General features: G+C 35.0%; 1 protein-coding gene and 1 long non-coding RNA gene across 6 annotated transcripts in view; one reads left to right on the top strand and one right to left on the bottom strand.

Moving 5' to 3' along the window:
* gfra1a (gdnf family receptor alpha 1a) overlaps positions 1–18,085 on the top strand; it is an 88,305-nt gene that overhangs the window by 15,351 nt on the left and 54,869 nt on the right. The window lies entirely within an intron of this gene.
* On the bottom strand, positions 14,531–17,895 carry LOC127970433 (uncharacterized). 4 transcript variants are annotated; one of them, XR_008156617.1, is made up of 4 exons: positions 17,146–17,895; positions 16,974–17,052; positions 16,744–16,808; positions 14,531–16,640 (listed from the first exon to the last, which is right to left on the bottom strand). It is a non-coding gene; the product is annotated as an uncharacterized LOC127970433 (long non-coding RNA). The 4 variants fall into 4 exon arrangements; XR_008156616.1 differs by having other exon boundaries at positions 16,779–16,808; XR_008156614.1 differs by having other exon boundaries at positions 16,974–17,895.

Raw genomic sequence — 18,085 nt, 5'->3', positions numbered from 1 at the left:
AGTCAGTGCGTAGACACCCCCTAGTTACACGTTTCCTCCATGGTGCGCTGAGGCTGAGACCTCCAGTACAGTCCTGTGTTCCCCCCTGGGACTTGTGGTGTTAGAGGCTCTCTGTAAAGCTCCATTTGAGCCAATTCGAGGAGATATCAGACCATTATCTGACTATAAAGACTGCTTTTTTGATGGCTATTACTTTTCTAAAGAGAGATGGAGATCATCAGGCCATCTCAGTGGCCCCTTCTCATCTTGAGTTTGCACCCACCATGGCCAAAGCATTTCTATACCCTCGAGTGGGTTATGTTCCAAATGTTCCCTCTGTCACACCACAACTGATAGTGCTGCAGGCCTTCTGTCCTCCTTCCTTCCAGGAGCCCAACCAGAAGAAGCTTAACTTAATGTGTACAGTTCGAGTGCTGGATACATACATCCACAGAGCTGCCCTGTGAAGAAAGACGGACCAACTGCTGGTGTGCTATGGTCCTCCCAAAAGGGTGTCTTCCCGCAACTAAGCAGACCCTTAGCAGTTAGATAGTTGAGGCTATCAGCTTGGCCTATGAGTCCTCTGATCTCCCCTTGCTGATGGGAGTCAAAGCTCACTCCACATGGGGTATGGCGGCCTCTAAGGCCTTCTTAGTAGGTGTATCGATGAGGGACATCTACAGTGCTGCGGGATAGTCCACGACCTCCATTTTTGGTTCTATGACCTTGATATGCGAGCCACTCCGGGCTCTTCTGTTCTCTCACCTTAGCTGTGCTATTCAGATTCACACTAGACAGGGATGTGGAAGTCTGGTGGCATGGGCACCTCGTTCCCCATAGCATTTGATGCAGCTCGAGTTCCTGAAGCGGAACGTGTCAGGTTACGCATGTAGCCATGGTTCCTTGAGGGAATGAGACGTTGCGTCTCGAAGCCATATTCCCTGCATCCTTGCTACCTCTTGCTTCTCTGCTCAAAGCTGATGCCAGCTGCACCAAAAAAAGGCACAATGGAGTATACATGAACTCATTCAGCTAAACAGCTAGTGCTGCCTACACTCCATCTGTCTGGTCACAATGTTTTCATATTTAATGCTTATGCACTTTTGTAAGTCACTCTGGATAATAATGTCTGCTTATTGCTTAAATTTAAATATTAATTAAAATATAGTAGCTACTCATTCACATTAAATCGTGTTAGTTTAGTTTATATGTCCTCTGCAAGTCACAACAAGATCACTGATTTTCAATAGAAATTTAACAAGATTTAAACCATGTTTTTTTTTTTTTTTTTTTTTTTTTTTGCATAAATAAAACGTTATTGGTATTGTAAGAGATGTGGTTTGTTAAAATTCAAGACAAAATGTATGTGTATCTTCCCTGAAACAAATCAAGTATTGCACAAAATATTGACAGAAACTACATGACTATTGTGCTCTGTATGCCATTTTACTTTCAGTGCAAGCAGCATGAATATGGTGATGGAGATATGAGTGCTTGCTCGAATATTCTCCATCTCCACTCACACCCTTTCCATCAATCAGCACAACTTGGCAGAAATAGCATAGAAAGCTAAATGGCATGTGTTGAATCATTTACATAAGCTAAACAATGACCACAAACAGCTCATCAATTACTTTTCTGACTAAGTTGACTATTAAAATGAGTAGTGGTGCAAGTCCTGGGTAATTCATTCATTTGGCATTATTTGGGTCACAATTTCGCAAGAACCAAATGTGTGCGATTCTTATGCCTGTTTGCCAGGAAGACGAAGACAACTGACAGAAAATGTTGCATAGTGATATATGAAAATTATACACAACTGTTTTCTTTGTTCTCAATAGTAAGAACAAAGCTAGACCTCTATGCCTTTGGGGGGAAAAGAGCTCTTTATCTCCCTTTCGGAGTAAACAAAACTGTAAAATATAAAATGGAATATAAAGTGGAGATTAAGAGGCTGGAGTTCTGGCTCTGAGTAAGACCCTAGCGTTCCTACAGGATGAATAATTTAAGCACCTGCAATATTGTGTGTGCTGCAGAGGGGGGCAATTTCCCTCTTGTACTACTGAACAAGTGGCGCTCATTCCCTTGGCCTCAGATGCTGTTTTCTTAGTGCCACAGAGGACTGATTTGGATCCTTACTGTTGTCATTTTAACACAAAATGACAGATAAATGTTATCTGAAGAGGCTCTCTGACTGCCTTTCACCTGTTGACTCAAAACTAATGGAAAACTCAGAGACCCTTATTTAAACCGTATGATCTTTTTTTCAAAAGCTAGAAAGGCGGGTTGTTATTGGCATACTGTGAACTTAAAAGGTTATAAAAAACAATATTGAAATGTAAAGTCGTAAGTTTAATATTAAACCAACAGAACAGTGAAAAGAGAGCTTGAATATGGAAACATTATTCAGATTATGTCTGGAATAGCAATTTATTGTACAATGAATATGAATGAAAGATTTGAATTAGTATGCTGTATGTGGCAAGGAACGCCTCAGGGAAACATGGATGCATACAGGAATACACACATATATCAACTTCTCCTCTCAGTCAGGGCACAGACACAGAAATAGGTCAGATAATCTAACCTTTTTATATTTAACATGGAACACAGTGGTCGACTAGTTCACAAGTCATCCAACAGCAATTAGAGAGGTCATTAGTGTTTTTGTTTTTATTATTGGATAGAAATGCATGATAATTGAGTGCCTGATGTGATGTGCTTCATTTGTTTGCACGATAAAGCCCTCTCAGAATCAGTGTGCCATTAAATCCTCTTCAGAGAACCACCAATGCAGCCATATACGTCAAGAAATGTCACTGGCCATTGCATCATAAATCGTTTTTGCATTTGTCCAGTGTCATGTTGAAAGTAGTAGTACAGTAACTATTTAAATGTTTTAGTAACAAATATCAGTAACATTTTAATATACAGAAGGGAACAATTCTCATTATTAACTATTTGCCTATTAGCATGCCTATTACTAACATATTGGCTATTTATTAGTGCTTATAAAGTACAGATACTGTATGACCATGTTCTGCATCCCTAATGCTTCCCAGTACCCAAACTTAATAAATACCTTACAAACTAGTAATAAGCAGCAAATTAGGAGTTTATTAATGCAGAAATCATGGTTAATGGTTTGTTAATGCTGAGAATTGAACCTTAAAATAAAGTGTGACCAAAATATCATTATAGAAATGTGCTTTTCTAAGTTTCTTTATTCAGTTAATAAAACTGTCTGATTGCATAGTGGTTACAGAGGTTAAGTTAATAACATTCGGATGATCGTGTGATGTCAGTTTGGTTCCATAACGATTGTCATTTTTTATTAATTTAGTAAAACTTTTTTAATACTTTATTTATTGCAGTTTTATTTAAAAAAGAGAAATAATAACTATATATATATATATATATATATATATATATATATATATATATATATATATATTTTTTTTTTTTTTTTATTATTATTATTATATTTTTCATTTTTATGTGTGCTACAGTGTGTATCACTATTTAAATTGTAGATAAATATATTAGCATTCAGAGCCTCCAGACAGGGGCCAAGTAAACATACAGACCAGGCGGGGTAATATTAATATTTTTATTGAGAACAGTGGAATAGAAATGAAACCCAGCTCATTTGCATAACAGACAGTGCTGTTGAGGCACTGGTGAATGTGCTCAGCTCTGCGTGAACATTCCAAGCTGTTTACGACATGATAGGGAAGGGATTGTTTAGCCATGTGGCCCCTCTCCTCCATGCTCGGCACCTTTCATGTGCTGTTGATTTAGTTCCTGGCCGTATGTGATCGGTACTTAGAGGCGGGATGAAAGCAGGAAGCAGGTCAGCGAGCCCTCTGTGAAAGAACCCGGAGGATTTGAATGGGCCAGGCTCAGTCATGCATGCATCATCATAGCCACTCGACAGGTGACTCTGGATAAAATAAATAAATATAAAAAGGCCAGAAAGAGCAGGCTATTCCCGGAGACCTTGAAATTATGTTCCAGTTTTAGAATATTAACAGGATCCAAGCTGGCATGGCAGCTGGCCTACAGGGGAATAGACAAGCAGTTATGAATTTATGGCGTGCACTTTGGAGAGCCATCTCACTGCCACCCATTCCAAAGTGCCAGTTTTTCAGCTTAAAAAAATGACCAGCTTACTGTAATTTTCTTTTCTTTTTTTCTAGAGCATCAGTTGCAGTTATCACAACAGTCAGAGATAAAATTGATCATGACTTCTCTTTTAAATGAAATGACTATTTTTGCCCAGCAGGACTGTGGAGGGAGGTGTTTACAGAATTAGTTTTTAAATTTAGCTCATATTGGATAAGTTATGATTCTACTTTACAGATATTGATTTTCGTACCTTGTTGTATGTGGGGAAGCAGATATGATTTTATCTAGTTCTGTTTTTGAATTTTGTTTTCCTGCATGCACTGACTCATATTGTTAGTTCACTGAGGTATCTCTCTTTTGAATCACTTGGCTACCTTCCTGCCCTGAAAAACCACAGCACAAACCAATAGCCTTAAAGTACATTTAACGAGTCAATGACTGTATCTGAAATTGGCTCTAATATTCTCATTCACAATTCCCAACTAATATGGACCACTGTAAGTTTGAAAGGTTGTGCAAATTTGGAGACTGAGTGCGATGTGGACACCACCTTTTGTCAAAATTGCTGAAATTAATTTGGCATGATGCTCGAAGTGAAAGTTAATGATTTACCCAAAAAGATTTGTCGCAGCATACGGGCAAAATAATGTAACCTGCACTGAATGCATTTCAGTTATTCTTTTTAGTAAATGGATTTAAACTCATTGGCATGAATCAAATATCAAACCCCTAATTCTGGTTTTGTGGTAGACCTCTAGCAAAGCCTTTAGCGGTGAAGTGCTCATGCCAATCTCTCCATTGTCCTAATGTGAAATAAATCATAATGTTTGACCATTTTTTTGTTGTTGTTTTCTCAGCCTGCTAACTAGTCATTTGGCAATCTACTTGACTTTCAGCACAAGAAAATGTCTGCCAATTTGTAAAACACCATTTCCCCCTAGCAGTTTCCTTCAGTGGCGTTCTGTTGCCCTTAATGGCATCATTTCTCCAAACAGGCACTAAGGAATCCATTTCACTATTTAAATGTTGTTTTTTTGACAGGCACCTTTAAACGAAGCAGAGCTGTATGAAGATACCACTATCTGTGGGTGGATACGGCACAGCACTAGTGAATGCCGTCTGTCTGAATGCTCTAAACTTTCATTTAGTCGCTACCTGCTGCCTACAGTGCTGTCCAGGTTTTCACAGCTTGTACCTTATACATTATTTACCAGGTCTGATTCACCGAAACCTGAGAAGTCAGGCGCATGAGAGAAGTAGCGAAAGAACAAGGGAAAGCGATAGAGTGTGTATAGAGGAAGTGGGCGGTAATAGGACCTGTCTGGGGTACATCTATACATGTGTTTGTGTGTGTGTGTTTCTTCACCGTAAGCATGCATATAGAAAACCTGCGGTGTGTTTATTTATGTGAGAGAAGTATATCTGAGGCTCAACAGAACATGTACAGTATCTGTTAGTACAATATATGTATATCCTCTTCGTTATCAACAAACCCGACACTCGTTGAATGAATGTTTAAATAAAAAGATTCTGTCATCATTTACTCAGCCTCAAGTCATTCCAAATTAGTATGACTTTCTATTCTATTTTTTTGAAGAACATTTAAACTGTATTTTTCCATTTAAAGTTGGACCAAAATGAACCCCACTATTTCCTTATACAGTATAACTCATAATGTTTGTGTTAACTGTCCCTTTAATCATCTCTTGACTCACATACTTACTCTGTGTAAGTTTTTTTTTTAAAGCATATATATATCTATATGATTGTATAAAGTCTGATATTTAAATACAATTATAGAATTTAATATATGATTTTTTTTGTTAAATATTTGTATATATTCACTTTAATTTAGTTTTAGTAATTTTGTTATAAAATTTTGTAATTTGTATTCATTTTATTGATTTTTATTTTAGTTTTTAGTTTTAAGTCATTTTGATTTTACTAACTAAATAAATAACTTTAGTTGTTAATAATCTAAATATTTTAATGCCTTTCATGTGTTTTTGCAGTTACTTAATGGTCAAATGTATCTGTGTTGCTATTGCACTATTTATATCTTTATAAAGACCCTCATGATAGAGGTTCACATGCAGATTAAATATAACACAGATAACATTAAATAAGTATTTCTAAATCGGATTGGATAACAATTATTAGTCCACCCTTTGGAAATTTCCTGGAAACAGTTGACCATCTAGTTACAGTAGAGGCTATTTACACTAAGGGCAAGCTATAGATTACATTTGTATGTTAAAATAGCAGGATATTCTGCTAATTACTTACAAATAGTGACAAATATCTGCTCCTCAGCATTTTAATACGTTATAAAACTGTATACATTGATAACTTGAATGTAAATTTACATTTGAATTCAAAATATTAAATAGATAATAATTTAATAATATAACACCTACCTTAACCCTACCCTGATACTTTATTTTAAACTTTTTGATTATTTTCTTCATTTTTATTAAAAATAAATACTTTTTTTGATGTGATGTGATTTGAAATTTGAAAAGGGAGAAAAATAGTTAACCAAAATGCAGATTCGAACCCTCACTCGCACCTATGTCTATTATTATTCATTTATTTTTATTCCAGTGAATAGGAGTTAAAAATCCCACCCGGCTGACACTACTCCATTGATAGACCATGCAAAATACCCCCTCCAACCCCAAAAAAAATAAATAAATAATAATAATAAAATATAAATAATAATAATATCTTTGAAATATTGCCAAGTAACATTGCAAAAACAATAACAATCAGAAAAAGACTTTAAATGTAACTGACATAAGTATAAATCAAGTATACAACATCTTCAACATTGTATATGATCAGATAGGTTTTTAGTGGACTTTCAAAATTTGCTTTGCTTGAGAAAACATGAAAATATACAGTTATGTTTATTTCATATGATTTAGTCAAGTTGGTTTTGCATCAAACACATGTTTGTTATTTTCACATGCATGTTATTTTCGGCAATCGAGATCGGACAGCAACAGTGCATTTTCCCGTCTGGGTGAGCACTTTAGCGCACATGAAATCAGCCACATACCAGAAAAACACTGAGAGCGCATTTCAACATTCCAGACGAGTCACAGCAACAGAGCGGAGATGAGAAAGCTGCGGAGAAATCGCTCACCTGGAAGCTCCTATAACTGATGTAGATTTACAGAAAATTACGGTTTTCACATTAATTATTTGACATACTTATTCACAATACTTTATTAAGCTTTGAGTTACATCTCAAATAACAAGGTTTCAACTTCTAATCATGTTTATATTAATTAGCCCTTGAACTCATTCTCTCAGACGGCCTGGGTATGCAGCACATTCACAGTTTATAAGGACAGGAATGCCACTGGATTCTATACACACTGGGTTGTCAGACTTGGTGCTCCAGTGGTATGTTTTGGGTCCTTAAGCTGTCTGTGCATCTGTCTGCCTGTTCTATAGCCTGTAACGTAAGAGTCTCTTCGTTTCAATCAATCATGTCCACACACACACACAGTACTACAGTACTGGGTTTACGACTACAAGCCAAAAGGCCTCTGCCTAGGGCAATCATTGCCCACAGGGAGCCGTTTGAAGAAAATTGCTCTGCCTGTCATTTAGTCAGAAGAGCTGCACACCAGAGAGGCAAGCACACTGTCTATTCAAGACTGGTGCCCCACACCTGCATCCACCTCTTTAGACCACTCGAAAACTCGCTGTTGACCCATCAACAGGGCTGGAGCAAAAAGTGAAGGAAAGAACAAACTTGAAAGCCTGGTTTTGCTTGGGTGTCTCCTTTAATTCTCCTTCCCTCCTAGTCACGGCAGTAGTATTACAGACCAAATCCCCACAGTGTGATGAGGAGGGATTTACTGGGCTGCTTATGAGAGAGACACAGACTCTGTGCTTGAGTTTCAGATTTACATATAAAGAATGGAGTGCACGGGAAACAGCAGGTCTGAAATAGTAGTGATGACTTAGAAATTCCCCAGCAGGTTAAGTGCAACAGAGGCACAGTTTAATATTCATAAAGGGAAATGCCAGCCTGGTGGCTTAATAACTCTGTTGTTATTACAGATTTCACCCCTCGCTTCTCTTTTATGAGAACATTTCTGTGGATGTTCTATTGTATTTTGCATTGTCATTTCTTTCAAATTTTTTGTAAACTGTATGTATGTGTAACAGGTTAGATGTCCTAGCTTATATTATATTAAAGTTTTATAATATTATTACCCAACTTCAAACTACTTCATTTGCATGCATCTGCATGGTTCTGTGGCACTTTAAAACAATGATAGTGGCACAGAAGTTACACACTTCAAATGCCCAAATAGCTGCCTAAGGCCTAATGTGACTGCACTACAGGTTACAGATCACCCATTAGAAATTACAAAAATTCAGACTGTTACTAAATATTCAAAATGTTTGGGGTTATACGTTTTGGTTAATGTTTTTAAAATAAGTCTTTTATGTTCTCCAATTATGTATTTATTTGTTCAAAAATATATTTAAAAAGTAATATTGTGTAATATTATTACAATTGAAAATAATTAACATTTATTTTAATATTTTAATTTTAATTTATTTATATTTTAATTTATTGTTAATATATATCTATTCTTGTAACAGAAAATTCTAATTATTATTAGAAATCTAATTATTGTCAATGTTACAACATTGAACAACAATGAACAGCATTTACAGTACTTGAAATAGAAATGTTTTGCAAACATTATAAATATCCTTAATGTTACATTTGATCAATGTAATGCATTCTTTCTCAATCTTTCTAACCCTAAATGTTTGACTTATTGTGTGTGTGTGTGTGTGTGTGTGTGTGTGTGTGTGTGTGTGTGCTCTTGTTTTTGTGACATTTCAGGACACAACTCTTTATAATGACATGGGGATGGCTCATAAGGGTGACTTATGAGGACATAACCCATGTCCCCATTTTTCAAAACGCTTATAAACCATACAGAATGCGTTTTTTTTTTTAAGAAAGTAAAAATGCACAAAGTTTCCTGTGAGGGTTAGGGTTAGGTGTAGGGTTGGTGTAGGGCCATAGAATATACAGTTTGTACAGTATAAAAACCATTATATGTGTGTGTGTGTGTGTGTGTGTGTGTACTTGTCTACCTATCCAACAGGGGACCATGGTGTCGTTACACACTCACCAACAGGGGACCTCAGAGCTAAGAGGGGACATTTTTCAGGTCCCCTGTTAGACATGCCTTAAATCATGCTAAAATCAACTGAAAAAGCCCCTGGTGAAGTTTTTTTAATTTTGACCAAGTGGGGACCTGGACGTGTGTGTGTGTTTAAACTCATTCTCAGCAGCGCCCCTGTAGGCCGGGGCAGGAATTGTAAGGGCAAATTCACACACGTCGTTCACACTCCTCTATTGTCTGAATGCCTGCTGTTCCAGAGAGACTCTGGGGCTCTGAGAGGAGATTGAACACAAACCAGTCTTTTAAACTCCTAAACTCTTATAAACTCTTAAAACATTCATATTCTCGAACATCCAGGAGGACCACATTACAGTGAGGCAAAATAGTGTCTGAATTATTAGCATTATTATTTCACTCTAATGCTAAAAAAAGTTTATTTTTATATTTTTTACCCCAAAATGTTTTAACAGTGTATGTTGAATATCAAGAACTGGTATTTTATTGTTATCATCAACATTGCCATTGCATGCACAGATAGTGAGAATGTGAAATATTGTTAAATGTAAGGTCAGCCAATCAGGCGTCACACTTCACCATCTAACAGGGGACCAGTGTGCTTTTTTTTAATGCAACAATCAATATATAATTTTGAAAAACTGACATATTATAACCAAAAATTCCTCATAAAGTAGACTACCAGTAAATTTTATAAAAATTATTCTGCCAATAGACCTGACGATTTTTTGCTTAAGTGCTATCTGATATTATCAAGATGAATTTGTTCTGACAGGTTAACTCTGAGTTCTTGTCATCTTTTATTACCATTATCTAAACTATAGCAAATAAACTGTGATAGTGTGTGAAATGTTCAAGGAGTCTGAATAAATGTAGTTTTTACTGTATACATACACAATATACGTATATGTACTTATAATACTGACACATTGAGAAGTGTCATTATAGTTAGTTTGTTAGTACTTAGTTTCTTTATTTTTCAAATAATAATAATAATAGTAATAAAAAGTAGTAATATAATTAGAGTCAGCCAGCTGTCAACAGTTCAAGGGCAGAGGTAATGCCTCTTATAATTAACTATATATATATATATATATATATATATATATATATATATATATATATATATATATATATATATATATATATATATATATATATAATTATTATTTTTTTTTTTACATTTATTTGACATTTTCTTGGCTTAACCCCAGTACACTTCTCAACGTATGAATGCAATCAAAACCCATTCCTGAGAAGGTCCTATCAGTGATGATAATTTGATCAGACAGATAGATAGATAGATAGATAGATAGATAGATAGATAGATAGATAGATAGATAGATAGATAGATAGATAGATAGATAGATAGATAGATAGATAGATAGATAGATAGATAGATAGATAGATAGATAGAATAGTGCTAATGTTGATCTGAACACTTAGGTCCCCTGTTAAATGGTAAACTGCGACATCTCTTTTGCTTTGACATTTCTTCAGAATTTCATGTTAACTTTGAAAATATTCAATTGGCTAAATTTCTAAATCAATGTTACAATCAACATATATTGTAACTTTATATTATCATCCTTGCCATAGCATTCAGAGATGGTGAGAATGTGAAATATTGTTAAATGTAAGGTCAGCCGATCAGGCGTCACACTTCACCATCTAACAGGGGACCAGTGTGCTTTAGTCTAGTGAAAACACCACCACATGCACAGATCTGTTGCCGTGTATGTTTAGTATGTACAGTTTAGTCTGTGTAGAAATGACCATGCAGTAGTGAACAAAATGGTGACCTAAACATGGAAACATTGAAATGAACTGATTTTGTTCAAGTGAAAAAAATTATTGAACATCATTGAACCAAATTTACACTTCAGATTTCACCAACAAATCTTTTGACATTGTATGGGTAAAACCAGCAGAAAGAGCTCTTTAAGGTAACAATTGCAGGTCAGTACGTTTAATAGTAAAGAGTGAATTTGTTAGATAAAATGAGTTTGGTCCCCAGTTAGATGGTGATGTGCGACACATGTCTGGTTGATTTGCCCTTTCTCGAATAACAAACGCACTTATAAAGATTCTGGAGCTTAAAGGAGCTATTACTGACGAATACTGTTAAATTTAAAGGGTTTATCGTGGACTACGGTGTTTATAGTTTTTATTCGTTTAATACGCAAATTTTACATTATTTCAAGTTTAATGAAACACAACTTTTTTTCTGTCAAAAACAATTGTGTTTGACATGAGTAGCATATTTTACTAACTATTCAGCAGATGTTGTAAAAAATGCTTGAAAAAATCTTACATTTCATCTTAAAATCTTAAATTTAATTTTAACAACAGTTTGTAAGTAAAAGTTCTTAATGTCAGTTTACAGTTAACCCTTGGTGTAAATCTTTAGTTTGTCCATTTAGTGCAGTTTGTCCATGTGCAGGGTATTTCACTGGTTTCATTGAGATACCTTTGCATCAACAGACGCTGTGATCAGGGACATTTATTACGTCAGTTTTGATGTCTTTTATCTCAAACTCAATTCGGCTGTATTTTATGATGACTGTGGTTATGGAGTGGAATTATTTTAAGCAATTAATACCTCAATGTTGAAACTTTTCACATAAACTTATTTTTATAGTTTATAGTTGTATTCAAGACTTTGAATACAACACAAATAGTTTTTAATACTTTTATAATCTTTCTTGCACTAAATTTCCATGAGTATGTGTACCCCAATATATTATTTCATCAGGAAATAACATTTGCCCATAGATTCTGCATTTTGATGCTAAAGGTTCCTCTTTCACAGCCATGGAGTACCTGCATGTGGATAAACAGTGTTTTCTGTCAGTATGTGACCAGTGTAGAACACTTGTAGAGTTTAAGCAGTGTGGAAATAGACACACAAGAGATTCTGTTAGAATGACTTTGGTCCCCAGTTAGATGGTGAATTGTGACGTCTATTTGGCTGATTTTGCCATGAGAAGCCTACTAAGTTTAATTCTATTTAGCCATTTTTTACATTATTTCTGAATGTAATAATGACATATGAGTTACACATATTATCTGTCTTTATACACAATTTTGACTATAATGTATATTAGTATATTACTTATATTACTAAAAATTACTTAAATTACTTTTGATTGTTCACTAGTAGTATTAATATGGTTTTATTTTTTTACCCTAAAATCTTTTTACAGTGTTTGTTAAACGGGTATTTTAGTGTTATGATCAACATTGGCGTTGCATGCACAGATAGTGAGGATGCTAAATGTAAAGTCAACCAGCATCACACTTGACCATCTAACAGGGGACCAGTGTGCTTTAGTTTAGTCACATCACTTCTACACTCTAAAAACCCATAAGTTCTAAATACTCAATTTTTTGTGGACACCAATTATCTAAAAAAAAAAAAAAAGAATAATTAAGCAACTCTCATTTTTGTATTTACTTATACATTATAATAATTACATGAATTAATTTAGTCAAGTCAAGCTAAAAAGCTTTTTTTTTTTTTTGCTTAATGTTTAAGTGCAGTGTACTTAAAACTGTTTATCATACATAATGTTTTTCATTTAGCAATTATTTTGGTACTTTATAAATTACAAATACTAACTAAAAAAAGAGTCAAAAACTCAAAAAAATATTCAGCCTTTTTTAAACCGCACGTTATGTGTATTTCTGAATGTGAAACACTGGAAGATCATCTCATCACAGCTGCAGTGTTGCAGGACATTTCATTGTCCATGATAACACAATCAGCAGGAGAGGGGCTTGTGTCAGTGATGTCTCACACAATTCATCCTGGAATAAGCACAGAGAGGAAAACTTTATCGTCAGAGACTAAAGTAGACATTAATATGTAATGCCAACAGAGTGGGGGGAACTTTAACATCAGAACCCAGAAGAGTAATTCACCATGGGATCGTTCTAGAGCTGGGCGATATGGCCTAAAAAACAAACAAACAAAAAACTAATTTTTTCACACAAAAAATCTGATTTACAATTTTAATTAATTTTCCCTCTACTCAAAATCAATATTCAGATGACAAAGAAGTAGTTCAAAAGCAGTTAAAATGTCATTCTTTATAATTTAACAGTCAAATTTAAAACTGAGACAAGATTATATATATATATATATATATATATATATATATATATATATATATATATATATATATATATATATAAGGCAGAATTACCTTAAAGCTGGAAAGACCTTATTGTTTTTTATACTAGCCCATCATGCATCTAACCATTCACTCAGCGTTCAGAGCTGTTCAGATTAAACTGCAGCTCCGCAGTGAGACAGTGTCATGGACGGAGGACAGAGCAAGTGGAAATATATTTTCTAGGCTATATTTTCCATCTTGTAATGCCACAGGTTTAGGTTTTTTATTGATTGATTTAAATATAAATGATTTGTAATAGAGCAGACACTGTCTAACCGTGTCTACACCGAACGTGAGAGTTGTGCCGTGCCCCGCTGAGCTGAAAGTGTGTCTAGACTTGATGACATCACACTATAGTGTCACATCATCTGAACGTAGTGTCAGTAAATTTGATCATAAACAGAACGAGCATCATTTCACTGATGGGGATCGTGTCACATCCAGTGTAGACAACATCAGACACAAATATTGAAGCAGTTATGTTCATTTTTGAAAAACCATGTTTTTAATAAATAGCTAAATAAGCAAAAAATAATAAAAATAAGCAAGCAAGCGCAAGTTTGGGGGTTTGATTCCCCGGTAACACATGATATGTAAAAATTGATAGCCTGAATGCACTGTAAGTCGCTTTGGATAAAAGCGTCTGCTAAATGCATAAATTTAATTTTTAATTTAATTTTAATTTAAATAAGAAAGTTTTAGGCTGTGAGTGTGTGCAGTTTACACTGTAGAAAATAAATAGAAGCATCGTCAAGTTATGTTTACCACAGCCATTATTTTATTCATAAATTGAAAAACTCTCAATGCAACGCACAGCTCTAACATCATAATTCCACCACTCTTATTTCAGATCTATTATGGCAGTTAATTCTTACATTTCATATCCTAAAGAACATTTATTCTCACACATGTACACTGGGAAAGCATGAAGGGCTCCTTTCATGTTGACATCATGTAAAAAAAAAAAAACTATAATTATAAAAAAACGGTGATAAAGGCAGTTAGTGTTTGTGATTTGCCCTCACATGAAGATGAGACGTTTAGAATGTGATGAATGTCTGTGAAATCCTGCAGGTCTCTGATATGGTGAAACCTAGAAAACCACAAAAACGTGAAGTGTTTAACCGACATTGGAAAAGAGAAAGCCAAATCTGTGTCCTGTTATGTTCGGACACTTCACACAACTTGAAGTTACAGTACCTGAAGTGTTGAGGCTCACTCTGTTCTATTCAGCATCCAGCTCAGCCTGCAGTTTAAGAAAGATTTGTAAAGGTTTACTACAAGTTTGTACATTTCTTTTGTAATTTTAATATATTACAATATTCATGTCTGTGTGTAAGCTTAAACCTAATTTTGGATTAGTACTCTTAGAAGCTAGTTGTTTAAAAACAGACCAAAAAACAAACAAACACACGTTTATCAGGGCATTTCCCCAAAAGAGCACTGTATGGCTAGGATGAGCGTAGAAACATTTGACACCAAATGGTCTCAACAATCGACTTGCTCATTATGCTTTTGAGAAACACAGTCCTGAACATCACAGTTAACATCAGTGACATTCAAATCGTTTAGTGACGAAATGCCAGCTAACATTAAGATTAGTGTCCTTCTTTGACGTTAACATCATACTGTAAGCAGTGATGCTGAAATAGAATCCAAATCAATGTGCATTCAAAATCACTTGGGCGCTGTGTAAAAACAGCATTTCCCAAAAATAAAAACATCCCTTTACTGTGATATTCAATAAGACATTTTCACAATTGTTTTGATGTACTTACAAGTTGTTCCATAAGTTCGCTCCAGTCGCTTGTGATTATCCGCCGTGTTGAATGGATTCTTCTGAACGTCGATTAGAACAATGTGACGTCACGGAGTAAACTTAAAATTAATAATTTAAATAGAAAAGTCTACTCAAAACCCGACGTTAAGCCACACAAAAAAATAAAACAATTCCTCATTCAGAAAATGTAATTTTTATAAGTTGCATCAATGATTTAAAAGACTTTAAATGCGGTGTTCTTAATCTTTTTACGTTAGTAGTACAGTTCAGGTTCAGACCTGTTGCTGTGTAAGTTTAGCATGTTCAGTTTAGTCTGTGTAGAAATGACCGTTCAATAGTGAACAAAATGGAGACCTAAACATTGAATCATACATATATATATATCAGTATCTACAATGTGTATGATGGTCTTTCCTGGCTAGTGCATTATAAAAAAGTAAAATTAAATCTGATTATTTTTCAAGCTACATAATCTTAAATCAGATCAATCTGAATCAAAGTGACTTGTTTTAAAGAATCCCCACACCCCCAGTTCCCCCAGCAGTGTCTGGTAAACTGATGGTCTCCTCTCTTCATATGCTAATAACACTAATGTCTCCACATTATCACCTGGCCTCTCACAGCAAACAGGTATTTGGACATACAAGCAAAGCCCAGAAAAGAAAGCAGGTCTATTTAAGTGTATTTTATAAATGAAATGATACAAATAGTATTTAATTATACCAGATATTAATTTATTATTATTAAATTTAGGTTGAAACTCAACATTTTTGCAAAGAAGCTGTTTATATTTTAGGCATTGTATATTATTTTATTTTTAAATGCTAGATAAATAAAATAAGATCATAGCAGTAAGTCCGGGGAATACTTTTATTAAGTCAGGCATTTGTTGAACACACTGCTGGGTACTTTTACAGGTACTTAAAATTAATACAGGAGACCTTCTTTCCCGTAACATGCACCAATCCAGCGACAGGTTTATGGTCTGTGGTCTCTCAAACACTGGATAATATCAGTAAAAAATATATATATATCATTTCCCTTAGGGCTTAAATGAACCTCATCATTTAAATATAGCTCAGGTTTGTCAAACACTATGTGTGGATGATGGACAATGCTCCATTAACACAGAGAACAAACTTGGCCATCACATTGTTCACAAACTTCCTGACTCTGTCCACCTTTCCTCCAGCGGTGCCTCGGGTCGATTGAAGAAAGCATAAACTTCATTTGTTCAGTTCTTTCTTTAAGACACTGTTGGAAGAAAGGAAGGAGGTCACCCCAAACACTGGACCTGGGAGGACACACTGAGATTGGTGCCCATGGTTTCCCTTGCTCGCTTTTCACCAACGTCGAATGTAGCTGTCCCAACAATCCAGATTCTGCATGCAGCTGATAGAAAATATACAATACACATTATTAATTATGGCTCAAATCTTTGGAGGTTCCATAATCGCTGAAAAATGTGTTTATAGGATGTTTATTTTATTGTTACATTTCCAGTCTTTAACATGGACAGCCAAAACTCACAGGTTTAAACGTTAAAGCTGGTCCCTGAAACTGAAAGATATTCAGATGAATATACACTAACACTAAGAGGTTTACTTGTCTTGAAATGAGATTGACATTTATGATTCTTGTTGATTGTGGCAATTCCATTTTTGGGAGTATATATTTTAGTATTCAGAACATTTTATATTCAAAATATATTGAGTAGCAACATACCTTTTTTTGAGGACTGAACTTTCTGATGAAGTGAAATTCTTGTGTAGAGTGAACAATGTGAACTGTTGACTTGACTTTTCTTAAAAGAAAAAAGGAAAGACAGTTTTGTTAAACATGTTTAAACATAGGTGCAACATTTGTAGAATAAGTGATTAGAAAATGTAGAACTTACTCGTGTTGTAGGATATGTTCTCCCTTCTAGCAGCCAGAATCATTTTAATAGTGAGTGAATGTTCTGAGATTATAAAGCAGCACTTCCTCCAGCTCGAGAGCGATTGGTCTGTACGACAGCTATCCGTGTCGATGCGGTCTGTATGGCCGGTCATCTGTATGATTAACATCTGTATGATCAGCTTCTGTTTGACCAGTCATCAGCATGCTGGCCATTCTCTTATGCATTGCATCTCGACCTGACGAGTCACTCTTTATCTTATGTTTTTACTTAAGTTTAACTATTTCTGATGGCAAGAATGGCTGTTTTAGTGTTATTATCAACATTGTTGTTTCATAGATAGACAGAATATGAAATATTGAACAGGCGTCACAATTCACAGTCTCATTGGGGACAGTCTTTTACACTTTCTCAATCCTTGACTCTTGGTCAGGAGCCCTTGGCGTCAATTTTTAGTTTGCCCATTTAATGCAGTTTTTCCATGTGCAGGGTATTTCACTGGTTTCATTAAGATACCTTTGCATCAGCAGACAAACGCTGTGGACAGGGACATTTATTACGTCAGTTTTGATGTCTTTTATCTCAAACTCAAATTCAGCTGTATTTTATGATGACTGTGTTTATGGAGTGGAATTATTTTCAGTTATTAATACCTCAATGTTGAAACTTTTCACAAACTTATTGTATGACTTCAGAAGACTTTGAATACAACACAAATAGTTTTTAATACTTTTATAATCTTTCTTGGACTAAATGCCCTTGAGTGTAAAAAAAAAAAAAAAAAATTCCCTGATTATTTTTCAAGCTACATAATCTTAAAGCAAACCAATCCCGGTCAAAGTGACTTGTTTTAAAGAATCCCCACATCCCCCAATTCCCCCAGCAGCGTCTGCTAAACTGATTGTGCTCTCTTCTTATATGCTAATAACACTAATGTCTC

The sequence above is a fragment of the Carassius gibelio genome, chromosome B13 (genome assembly GCF_023724105.1).
Source record: "Carassius gibelio isolate Cgi1373 ecotype wild population from Czech Republic chromosome B13, carGib1.2-hapl.c, whole genome shotgun sequence".
Classification (NCBI taxonomy): Eukaryota; Metazoa; Chordata; class Actinopteri; order Cypriniformes; family Cyprinidae; genus Carassius; species Carassius gibelio.
This window is presented reverse-complemented; position numbering and strand designations above follow the sequence as displayed.